The sequence below is a fragment of the Vulpes vulpes genome, chromosome X (genome assembly GCF_048418805.1).
Source record: "Vulpes vulpes isolate BD-2025 chromosome X, VulVul3, whole genome shotgun sequence".
Taxonomy (NCBI): Eukaryota; Metazoa; Chordata; class Mammalia; order Carnivora; family Canidae; genus Vulpes; species Vulpes vulpes.
In genome coordinates, this window is record NC_132796.1 from 27,794,460 (window position 1) to 27,807,885 (window position 13,426).

Genomic DNA, 13,426 nt, shown 5'->3' on the forward strand with positions numbered 1-13,426 from the left:
GCTTGTGCTAAGAATTCCAATATATCTCCCCCTATGTAAGTTCACCCCATATGTATGCTACACATCTATTGCAGCTAAAGAATCTATGCAGTCTGACATTTATATGGATTGAATGACACTGCTAGAAACTATCTATGACACTGTGGGATTATCAAATCAACCAATGAACAAAGTCATTTTATTTTTTGATCATACCATTAGTGTTATAGATAAGAAAATGTCATACAGTGTAGCTTGTCAATGTCTCTCATAATAAATTCACATACTATGTTAATATAATAAGTTCATTTGGTATTGAATTTGTACTAGAATATAGAATTTTAAAAACACATAGATGGCACACTATATACAACAAGTGATGAAAAATGGACCTGTTACAATGTCAAGTGACATCTAGTTGACAGTCACATGACCATCATATAGATGGCTTCTATCAAATATATCTTACCAATGACTTAGCATGCTGAGGCATAAAAACGCAGCTATTACAATGAAAGAGGTTATTATCCTAGAAAGAATAGCTCTTACTGTCTATAATAAAATCTTACTATGAATGTCTTAACTGAAATATTGAAACCAATAACATAAAATTTAACAGATAACAAATTTTGGAATTAACACTGGAAAAAACAGTTTTAAGAATTGCGTGGATTCAGAAAATATTTGGTAATAAGGCAACTGGAATTCTACTTTTAGCCCTAAATCTTAGGGAGGTATGGTTACCATGATGGTACCAAAAGCCAGCCATTTGAGCAAAGGTTTTATGCTTTGGAGATGGCAGAAACATAATAACCTCTTTGAATAGTGGAAGACAATCATGATACCTCTAAATATAAGTAAAAATTTTGTGTGAATGTCACAAAGATAGAGATACTTGTTTAATGTAATAACGAACTTGCAAGCAATATCACTTTTAATTATTACACTTGACTAGTATAAGATGGGATCTACTTCCAGAACACTTCAGATTGGCAGAGGGATTCAGCAAGAGAATGCTTCGATACCTGCCATCTGCACTGGAGAAGGTGTTCTGCACTACTTAATACGTTGGCTTGAACTATGTACTGTCTCTTATTTTCAAATATATTATTTCATTTACTTCTTTCTAAAAAAAATCTGTGAAGTATGTAAAATAAGAACTGTATAGAGATGAATTCAGTAAGACTTAGAAAATAAGAAAGGCTTGCCAACACCACTGAGCTTGTAAGAGCAGAGCAGAACTACTTCCAACTCTAAATTCTGATTAATGTTCAAGCAATTAACAGGACCACTTAGCAAATTATTTACTAGAGTCCTGCTTACACCTCTATAATCACCTTAATTAATTTTTTTTCACTTTATGTCAGGCCTCTGCCTGCACTGATGTGATTGGTCCTTGTCAGTGAGTAATAAAATACTTGACTTTCCCATGGTGTATTTTTTTAAAGCAATATTTCATAGGACAATACCTTGCAAACATCTCCTCTGATTTAGGAAAAGTATTAATCTTCATAACAGAAATAAAATTATGTTAAATTCAAGTATGAATGAATTTTCTCTTGAACATTTTACAAATTTCTATTATATATAACATATATATACCCACATGTATACATATTTACTTTTTAAATATATCCCCACTTTTATTTGCCAAATTAGACTATTGCAAAACAGACAAAGTTTTAGAAAATGCAGTACATAGGACTCTGATCATAATTGTATTTTCAATTTAAATAACTTGTTTTGTAATGAAATCTCCATACTTTATAAAGGCCATTATTGCCTGTCAGGAAGAAATAATGAGCTTGTATTTTTCAGCTGTGTATAAATTGCATGCATTTTATATTTCTAAGGAGAGGCCTCTATCAATCAATATTTTTAGAAAGTGACAGTCCTCAGTTAAACAGCGATTGTTACTGAAGCTGATAAATGTTTACCCTTCATCAGAGACTGACAAATAGCCCATGACATAGACTGCTTTTCTGCTGCCTACATTAAAACTTGTTTAGGAATATGAAAATTCAAAAATGTGATCCTAATGTAAAACTGCTTTCAAATCTCTTGTTAGGAAGTTTGGCAGACATACCAGAAGGCCATTTGGGGAAGCAAATAGGTATTCCATGTATAATAAGTAAGTGAAGTATAAATTAAAAACAAATACAAGCCACGGTTGTGACATAGACAAAATATAATAAAATACTATTCAATGATCACATTGCAAGGTCTGCAATCAAATGTCTTTTCATAAACAGAGTCCCAGCAATCTTTGTAGTTTGTTTGGGGCAGGTTTAACAGCAGTAGTTTCCCCATAGCAGGCTAAAGTCATTTAATCCATGATTTCTTTTTATACAGAACTGATGTACTTGAACTGAGAGAACAGTAGACCACATAAATGTCATGTTAATATTCTAAACTGAGCTAAATTGTGTTAGCAACAAAACTTGTCTTATCATATATTTCACCTTGGTCTATGACAGAATGTGATAGTTATGCTATTAAGTGACAATTAGCCAATCAGTAAAGCAGTAATTTCTAAAAATGTATAATACATGGAAAATAGAATTTTCCTGCTCCTCATGGCACTATTTTTTCTTAAACCTCTTGGCTTAAGTGAGAACTTTCTGTTGAAACTGTTCATTCTTCTTAGCATTCTTAGCTTTCCTTCATCATTTTAAAATCTCCCTTCCCTTTCCCCAGTTCTTAAAATGAGATGGTGGAAACCTACTGACCTCTTCAAATAGGGGAAGGCAATCATGGTTCCTCTAAATATAAGTAATATCAAAATGTGGATACAACAAAGATACAGATGCTTATTCAATGTAAGAAGGAACTTATAGGTACTATCCCTTTCAATAATTAGACCTGACTAATATAAGACAGGATCTGCTTCCAGAACACTTCAGGTTGGCAGAGGGATTCAGCAAGAGAATGCTTCAATACCTGCCATCGCACTAGGTGTTCTGAACTGCTTGATACATTGGCTTGAACTATGCATTGTCTCTCATTTTCAAACACATTATTTCATTTACTCCTGAAAAACAACCTGTAATGTAGATGGAATAAAGAATTGTATAGAGATGAATTCAGTGAAATTTTAAGAATAAAAATGAAATTGGTGAAATGGTTTATCCTTCTTTGCTTTCTTTCATCATTTTTAACCTTCCTTCCCTTTCTCCAGTTCTTTAATTGAAGCAAACCTGACGTTGACCATAATTATCTAAATACTTTGATAGTCCACTTTTCTTCCAAACTGAAATCCTTTTATTTATTCATTCATCCAAGAAATATTTTACTGAAAGCCTACCATTTTCCAGGCACTGAACAAGTGGTAGGGCACAACTGCAAACAAAAGACTCAATGGATAATTTCTTTATGGGCTTAGGTTCTAGCAAAAGAGACACACATGTAAGCAGGTAAACTCCATACTTTGTAGCAAGTGCCATTATAGGAGAAATTATATGAGCCAAGTATTTAGTCTTTGGCACAAGTTCAAGCATGAATCTAGCACTTTAACTTCAGGGCCATTTCATGTTAATGAGTATTTTGGCTCACTCATCTACATATTTACATTCCACTTCATTTAAAAAACTGATTTCTGATAGCTTTGCATACTGAATGATTCTCCAAGAGCATTATGGTATCCTTCTATCTCTTACTGTCATCCCTCAAAAAAAAAAAATCTACCTTTAACATTGCCACAGTTTCAAACATCATCTCATCAGATCCCCTTTCTTTCAGTTTCTGCTAAAAAGAAATATTTCAAGTTTAATAGAGGATCATAATTATTAAAAGAAAAAGTATTTTTTGGTTATCTCTCACAAAGTACTTTTTATTCTAAGGAGCTCAGAAAACTTTATTTTCTGGTTCTTTCTTCAATAAGTAAGTGTGCTATTCACTTAACTTTTCTTTTTTTTAAGATTTTATTTATTTATTCATGAAAGACAGAGAGAGAGGCAGAGACACAGGCAGAGAGAGAAGCAGGCTCCATGCAGGGAGTCCCATGTGGGACTCAACCGCAGGTCTCCAGATCATGACCTGAGCCAAAGGAAGGCACTCAACCGCTGAGCCACCCAGGAGTCCCTCACTTAACTTTTCTATCCAGCATAAGCAAGTCATTTTAGCAAGCCAATCAACATTTTTTAAACATTCATTAACACATGTTAAAAGTTAAAGTGGCTTTAAATAAATGTGCAAATATGTGATTTAATGCATGATAGTTAAAATGTATTAGAGAAGACCAAAGTAGGCCCCAAAAGTCTTTTGAGGTTTCATGGAAAAGATTGAGTACTTTAATAGGATCAAGTTTTAACAGTAAGATAGAAGGGCTTCCCAGACAACAAGAGAAAGTTTGAACTGCATTTGACAATTAATTCTTATCACACACACTTACACAGAACTGTAACTATGTGAAGCAGGGGATTTTTTTAAAGATTTTATTTATTTATTCATGAGAGACATGGAAAGAGAGAGGCAGAGACAGGCAGAGAAGCAGGCTCTGTGCAGGGAATCTGATGTGGGACTTGATCCCAGGACTCCAGGATCACACCCTGGGTGGAGAACAGGCGCTAAACTGCTGAGTGATCCAGGCATCCCTGAAGTGATGGATATTAACTAGACTTACTGGAGTGTTCACTTTGCAATATATACAAATATTGAATCATCACGTTGTACATCTGAAACTAATATAATGTTATATATCAATTATATCTCCATTTAAATTTGTAAAAATGTTTTAAAGATGCCTATATATGCAAATGGTAAGAAGCCTACCTATCAGCAATGCTTAAGATTTGTAACAGATAAGCCTAGAACAAAGTATAGGGGCAAAAACAATGAAAAATATTTGCAACTACTATGTTTGGAGTTTTTAATGTATGTAATGGAGCACCATTATATATTTTTGAAAAGAGAAGCCACATGATTAAACTAGTGCTCAAGGGGGGGCGGGGCAAGATGGCAGAGGAGTAGGGTCCCCAAGTCACCTGTCCTCACCAACGTACCTAGATGACTTTCAAATCATCCTGAAAACTTAAGAATTCAGCCTGAGATTTAAAGAGAGAACAATTGGAACACTACAGTGAGAAGAGTTCGCGCTTCTAACAAGGTAGGAAGGCAGAAAAAATAAAAATAAAAAAGCATCCAGTGGGGGAGGGGCCCCGCAAGGAGCCGAGCAAAGGGGGGCAGCAAGAGCCCCCAGGACAGGAAAGCCCAGGCCTGTGGAAGCAGGAACTTTACCAACCTTCCCAGTTGGAAAGGCGCTCGCAGGGAACTTGGGCAGGATCCCAGGAGGGGCAGTGGAGCCTCCAGGTTCCCAGGGTCACTAACAGAGGAGGCGCATCCCTGGGGAAATCGCCCCACACCCCACGGGCTGAGCTCCCTAAAGGGCTGCAGCGCACACCCTGGCAGGGCCTCAGGAGCAGCTCAGGCGGCATCTTAGGCAGAGGCTCCATGCAGAAGGGGCTATGCAGCCCGGAGCGCGATCCCAGCAGCGCAGACCCTGGAGCCCAAGGTGCTGGGGGACATAGCCCAGGATACTGAGCTCCCCCCGGGACAGGCGGAGGCCAGGAGGACACAGGGATGCTCCTGCCCCCGGGTGCCCCAAGCTGTGTAGGTCAGCACCCCCCCACCCCCCGAGCATCCAGGCCCCTGTGGACTGAGAGACTGCAGTAGTTACTGTGGGAGCTGATTTCAGGGCTGGAGAGCTGGCCGCCGCCACTGTTGTTGTTCCTCGTGGTGTCACCTTGTGACTGGGACTGACAGGGCCACCAGGGAACAGGGGCCTCACAGGATAAACAGCTCCCACTGAGCCCGGCAACCAGCAGGGGGCGAGGCAGCTCCCCCAGGTGCACACACCTGAGAATCAGCACAGCAGGCCCCACCCACAGAAGACCAGCTGGAAGGACAGGCAAAGAGCAAGTTCTTAACCAAGCATGCTGGACAGCGCCAAAGGAGGTTGAGGGATTTACCGTATATGGAACCAGAAGATACCCCTTCTTGTCTTGTTTTTGTTTTTTGTTGTTTTCTTTTTTGTTTTTTCCCTATTTTTTTTCCTTTTTAACCTTCCTTTTTCCAGTACAACTTGTTTTTAGCCACTCTGCACTGAGCAAAATGACTAGAAAGAACTCACCACAAAGAAAGAATCAGAAACAGTACTCTCTCCAACAGAGTTACAAAATTTGCATTACGATTCGATGTCAGAAAGTGAATTCAGAAGCACAATGATAAAGATACTGGTGGCTCTGGAAAAAAAGCATAAAGGATTCAAGAGACTTCATGACTGCAGAATTTAGATCTAATCAGGCTGAAATTAAAAATCAATTAAATGACATACAATCCAAACTGAAGGTCCTAACCATGAGGGTAAATGGGTAGAAGAGAGTGAGTGACATAGAAGACAAGGTGATGGCAAGGAAGGAAGCTGAGGAAAAAAGAGAAAAACAATGAAAAGATAATGAGGAAAGGTTAAGGAAAATAAATGACAGCCTCAGAAGGAAAAATCTACGTTTAATTGGGATTCCAGAGGGCGCTGAAAGGGACAGAGGACCAAAAAGCGTATTTGAACAAATCATAGCTGAGAACTTCCCTAACTTGGGGAGAGACACAGGCATTCAGATCCAGGAGATAGAGAGATCCCCTCTAAAATCAATAAAAGCCATTCAACAAGCCGACATTTAATAGTGAAACTTCTAAATTCCAAAGATAAAGAGAAAAACCTTAAAGCAGCAAGAGACAAAAGATCCCTAACCAATATGGGGAGAAATATTAGGTTAACAACAGACCTCTCCACAGAGACCGGACAGGCCAGAAAGGGCAGGCAGGATATATTCAGGGTCCTAAATGAGAAGAACATGCAGCCAAGAAAACTCTATCCAGCAAGACTCTCATTCAGAGTAGAAGGAGAGATAAAGAGTTTCCAAGATAGGCAGAAACTGAAAGAATATGTGACCACCAAACAAGCTCTGCAAGAAATATTAAGGGGGATTCTGTAAAAGAAAAAGGAAGCCCAAAGAAACAATCCACAAGAACAGGGACTGAATAGGTATTATGATGACACTAAATTCATATCTTTCAATAGTAACTCTGAACATGAATGGGCTTAATGATCCCATCAAAAGACACAGGGTTTCAGACTGGATAAAAAAGCAAGACCCATCTATTTGCTGTCTACAAGAGACTCATTTTAGACGTAAGGACACCTACAGCATGAAAATGAAAGGTTGGAGAACGATTTACCATTCAAATGGTCTTCAAAAGAAAGCAGGGGTAGCCATCCTCATATCAGATACATTAAAGTATATCCCAAAGACTGTAGTAAGAGATGAAGAGGGACACTATATCATACTTAAAGGATCTATCCAAAAAGAGGACCTAACAATCATAAATATTTATGCCCCTAATGTGGGAACTGCCAAGTATATCAATCAATTAATAAACAAAGTTAGGACATACTTAGATAATAATACACTTATACTGAGAGACTTCAACACGGTGTTTTCTGCAAATGACAAATATTCTAAGCACAACATCTCCAAAGGAACAAGAGCTTTAAATGATACACTGGGCCAGATGGATTTCATAGATACTTACAGAACTCTGCATCCAAATGCAACTGAATACAAACTCTTCTCAAGTGCACATGGTACTTTCTCTAGAATAGACCACATACTGGGTCACAACTCAGGTCTCAACCATTACCAAAATATTGGGATCATCCCCTGCATATTTTCAGAGGATAATACTTTGAAACTAGAACTTAATACCAAGAAGATATTTGGAAGAAACTCAAACAAGTGGAGGTTAAAGAGCATCTTGCTAAAAGATGAATGGGTCAACCAGGAAATTCGAGAAGAAGAATTAAAAAGATTCATGGAAACTAATGAGAATGAAGATACAACCATTCAAAATCTATGAGATACAGCAAAAGCAGTCCTGAGAGGGAAATACATCACAATACAAGAATTCCTCAAAAAACTGGAAAAAACTCAAATACAAAGGCTTACCTTGCACCTAAAAACTGGAAAAAACACAAATACAAAAGCTGACCTTGGAGAAAGAACAGCAACTAAAACCTACACCCAACAGAAGAAGAGTTAATAAAGATTCGAGCAGAACTCAATGAAATAGAGACCAGAAGAACTGTGGAACAGATCAACAAAACCAGAAATTGGTTCTTTGAAAGACTTAATAACATAGATAAACCATTAGCCCACCTTATTAAAAAGAAGAGAGAAAAGACACTAATTAATAAAATCATAAATGAAAAAGGAGAGCTCACACCCAGTACCAAAGAAATATGAACGATTTTAAAAACATGTTATGAGCAGCTATACGCCAATAAATTAGGCAACGTAGAAGAAATGGATGCATTTCTGGAAAACCACAAACTACCAAAACTGGAACAGGAAGAAATAGAAAACCTGAACAGGCCAATAACCAGGGAGGAAATGAAGCAGTCATCAATAACCTCCCACAACACAAAAGTCCAGGGCCAGATTGCTTCCCAGGGGAATTCTATCAAACATTTAAAGAAGAAACAATACCTATTCTACTAAAGCTGTTTTGAAGGACAGAAAGGGATGGAATACTTCCAAACTCCTTTTATGAGGCCAGCATCACCTTAATTCCAAAAGCAGACAAAGACCCCACCAAAAAGAAGAATTTATAGACCAATATCCCTGATGAACACAGATGCAAAAATTCTCAACAAGATACTAGCCAGTAGGATCCAACAATACATTAAGAAAATTATTCACCATGACCAAGTGATTTATTTTCAGGATGCAAGGCTGGTTCAACACTCATGAAGCAATCAATGTGATAGATCATATCAACAAGAGAAAAAACAAGAACCATATGATCCTCTCAATAGGTGCAGAGAAAGCATTTGACAAAATACAGCATACATTCCTGATCAAAACTCTTCAGAGTGTAGGGATAGAGGGAACATTCCTCAGCATCTTAAAAGCCATCTACAAAAAACCCACATTAAATATCATTCTCAATGGGGAAACACTGGGAGCCTTTCCCCGAAATCAGGAACACGACAGGGATGTCCACTCTCACCACTGCTATTCAACATAGTACTAGAAGTCCTAGCCTCAGCAATCAGGCAATAAAAAGAAATAAAAGGCATTCAAATTGGCAAAGAAGAAGTCAAACTCTCCCTCTTCGCAGATGACATGATACTGTACATAGAAAGCCCAAGAGACTCCACCCCAAGATTGCTGGAACTCCTACAGCAATTCGGCAATGTGGCAGGATACAAAATCAGTGCCCAGAAATCAGTGGCATTTCTATACACTAACAATGAGACTGAAGAAAGAGAAATTAAGGAGTCAATCCCATTTACAATTGCACCCAAAAGCATAAGATACCTAGGAATAAACCTAACCATAGAGATAAAGGATCCTAAAAACTACAGAACACTTCCGAAAGAAATTGAGGAAGACACAAAGAGATGGAAAAATATTCCATGCTCATGGATTGGAAGATTAACATTGTGAAAATGTCAATGCTATCCAGGGCAATTTACACATTTAATGCAATCCCTATCAAAATACCATGGACTTTCTTCAGAGAGTTAGAACAAATCATCTTAAGATTTGTGTGGAATCAGAAAAGACCCTGAATAGCCAGGGGAATATTAAAAAAGAAAATCAGAGCTGGGGGCATCACAATGCCAGATTTCAGGTTGTACTACAAAGCTGTGGTCATCAAGACAGTGTGGTACTGGCACAAAAACAGACACATAGATCAATGGAACAGAATAGAGAGTCCAGAAGTGGACCCTCAACTCTATGGTCAACTAATATTTGACAAAGCAGGAAAGACTATTCACTGGAAAAAAAGACAGTCTCTTCAATAAATGGTGCTGGGAAAATTGGACATCCACATTCAGAAGAATGAAACTAGACCATTCTCTTATACCATACACAGAGATAAACTCAAAATGGATGAAAGATCTAAATGTGAGACAAGAATCCATCAAAATCCTAGAGGAGAACACAGGCAACACCGTTTTCTAACTTGGCCACAGCAACTTCTTGCAAGATACATCTATGAAGGCAAGGGGAACAAAAGCGAAAATGAACTACTGGGACTTCATCAAGATAAAATGCTTCTGCACAGCAAAGGAAACAGTCAACAAAACTAAAAGACAACCTACAGAATGGGAGAAGATATTTGCAAATGACCTATCAGATAAAGGGCTAGTATCCAAGACCTATAAACAACCTATTAAACTCAACAGCAAAGAAACAAACAATCCAATCATGAAATGGCCAAAAGACAGGAACAGAAATTTCACAGAGGAAGACATACACATGGCCAACAAGCACATGAGAAAATGCTCCGCATCACTGGCCATCAGGGAAATACAAATCAAAACCACAATGAGATCCCACCTCACACCAGTGAGAATGGGGAAAATCAACAAGACAGGAAACAACAAATGTTGGAGAGGATGTGGAGAAAGGGAACCCTCTTGCACTGTTGGTGGGAATGTGAACAGGTACAGCCACTCTGGAACACTGTGTGGAGGTTCCTCAAAGAGTTTAAAATAGACCTGCCCTAGGACCCAGCAATTGCACTGCTGGGGATTTACCCCAAAGATACAGATACAATGAAATGGCAGGACACCTGCACACCAATGTTTCTAGCAGCAATGTCCACAATAGCCAAACTGTGGAAGAAGCCTTGGTGTCCACTGAAAGATGAATGGATAAAGAAGATGTGGTCTAGGTATACAATGGAATATTACTCAGCCATTAGAAACGACAAATACCCACCATTTGCTTCAACGTGGATAGCACTGGAGGGTATTATGCTGAGTGAAATAAGTCAATCAGAGAAGGACAAACATTATATGGTCTCATTCATTTGGGGAATATACAAAATAGTGAAAGGGAATAAAGCGAAAAGGAGAGAAAATGAGCGAAAATATCAGTGAGGGTGACAGAACATGAGAGACTCCTAACTCTGGGAAATAAACAAGGGGTAGTGGAAGGAGAGGTAGGCAGGGGGTTGGGGTGACTGGGTGACGGGCACTGAGGAGGTCACTTGATGGGATGAGCATTGGGTGATATATGTTGGCAAATTAAACTCCAATTAAAAAAAAAAAAAACAATTATTGCTCCAGTAACAGGTTGGAGGCAATATGTTGAATAGATTTGTTTATGGGACAAGAAAATTTTCAGCCATGAGTAGAAAAAGAATAGGAAAAATATCCAACAGTAGAAAAATCAGGAATCAAAATATTTGATCAGGCATCTGATATAACAAAAACTTTAGGAAAATCAAACCATTAGGTAAGAAAGTCCGTACAGGTATCACATGGACTTGATACTGCTTAAATTGGGTCTAGATAAGCAAAACCCTCTCCCTTCCATTGACATTCAAATCAACATTACCGGTTCTACTCTATCACCATCAGTGTAAGAAGAGAAACTTGGCCAGTTTGCTAAAATAGCTAATATTTTAGTTATTTAATATTTTAGCTGAAAACCTTTCAGAAATTAAAATTAAGTCAATTTTACTTGAGGTCAAGTAAAATGTGGCCAAAACTGAGAAATAAATCTGATTAAGCCAAGATCATAAAAGGCTTTCAGTGACTTGGTTAGAAGTTTGAACTCTGTCTTCTGGGTATCCAATAATGTTACTGATACAAGAATCAATATGAGCTTGATTTGGGGTGATGGACTTTATCTCAGACAATCCTTCCTGCTCTTAAAATCATTACTCATCTCTGAAGGGAAATAATCAATGCAGATGTTCTAAAATAACAGTAATAAAATGATTGGGCTCTGAAGTCAAACACTCCCAGATTCAAATCCAGTCTCTACTTCCTACTGGTTATCTGTATGATATGTGAAAAGTCCTTTATTTTTCTTTAAGACTTTGCTTCTATACAGTAAATGTGGAGGTAACAGTGTCTAGCCCTTAAAGTGGTTATAAGGCTTAAGTAAGAAAGTGCAGGTAAAATGTCTGGCACATAATAAGCTCACGTTAAATATTAGCTATTTTAGCAAACTGACCAAGTTTCTCTTCTTACACTGATGGTGATAGAGTAGAACCGGTAATGTTGATTTGAATGTCAATGGAATGGAAGTGAAACTAAGAAAATGGAAACCTCCCCAGACAAGAGAACATACAGAGGATAAGAGAGGACTTGGAAAACCTCCATAGTAACATAAAGAAGGAGAGTCAACATAGCAGATAAAAGCTATGATATAGAGGTAGATGGATGTATCAGGTACAGGAATAGATGCAGACAGAAATAGAGATGAAGATACAGACAGATGCAATGTCAGACTGGTAAGGTGTCCTGAAGTCATAGTGGTAACTCTCTCAAAAGGAAGGGTATAAAATTACCCTGAAGTTCAATTATGACTTAATTAGTAACTGTTGAGAAGAGAGTTTTAATAGAATGAAGGAAGGAGAAGTCAGCTTTCCAGGGATTACAGGACAATAGGTAATAGGCAAATTTGGTATAGAAGACACATATTCAGCAATTATGATGGTTAACAGTAATTGGGTGCTCACAACTTCCCGGGCCCTGCTCTAAATATTACAAATCAACCAATTCATTTAACCCTCATAAGAGCCCTCTGGCATTAATTGTTACCTTCATTTTCTCAATGAGGAAAAGGAGCCAGAGGGATATTAAGACATTTGCACAATTTAACATAGCTGAAAAGTGGCTAAGTTGGCTTTGAACCAGGCAGTCTAGCTCCAGGACTGTGCTGTGCTATCACTCATACAGCTTCTAAGACAAGGGTGGTGATTTGAACTTGGTCACATGGCTGAGTCTCTGCTTATCTGAATAGGCCAGAATCAGAAATGAAGGAAAAAAAAAAAAAACACTGTGTTTCAATACTCATTTTGTGTATTCTGCTGTAAGAGAGACAGTGCCTTAAAGCAGCCTATCAAGGTAGGAGAAGAAACATGAATATGAGATTTACATAATACACAATATGTGACCACTTCTACTGGAAAAGTATGAGCTACTTTGGAAAAGGCATGAGGAATATTTTAAGCTAGAACAATTCAGAAAAGATCTCTTTGGAGGACACATTAATTAAACTGGGCTAGGGGAAGAGAAAGCCTAGAGATATTTCAGGAAACTAAATAAACTGGAGACTGCAGATTGAGATCAATAATCAGATCAATTTGGAGAAGTGAGAAATATGTGATTGAAATGTGATCACAGATAGTTTAAGCGACACTGCTGAAGTATTCAAACTGAGGAATGCTATGGGAAGTGCTTTTAAATTAGGGCGGTGGTTCTCATAGTGTGGTACCCAGACCAAAGGCTTGATCAACACCACCAGGAATTCACTAAAAACGCAATGTATCTGGTCCTACTTTAGACCTATAGGATTAGAAGCTCTGAGTTTGTGGCCCAATACTCTGTTTTAAACAACATCTAGGTTATTCTGATGCATGGTCA

General features: G+C 38.0%; 1 protein-coding gene across 2 annotated transcripts in view; it reads right to left on the minus strand.

Annotated features, from left to right (window-relative positions):
* Nucleotides 1-13,426, minus strand: part of DMD (dystrophin) — a 2,426,617-nt gene that overhangs the window by 1,560,625 nt on the left and 852,566 nt on the right. The gene's annotated exons all lie outside the window — the stretch shown is intronic.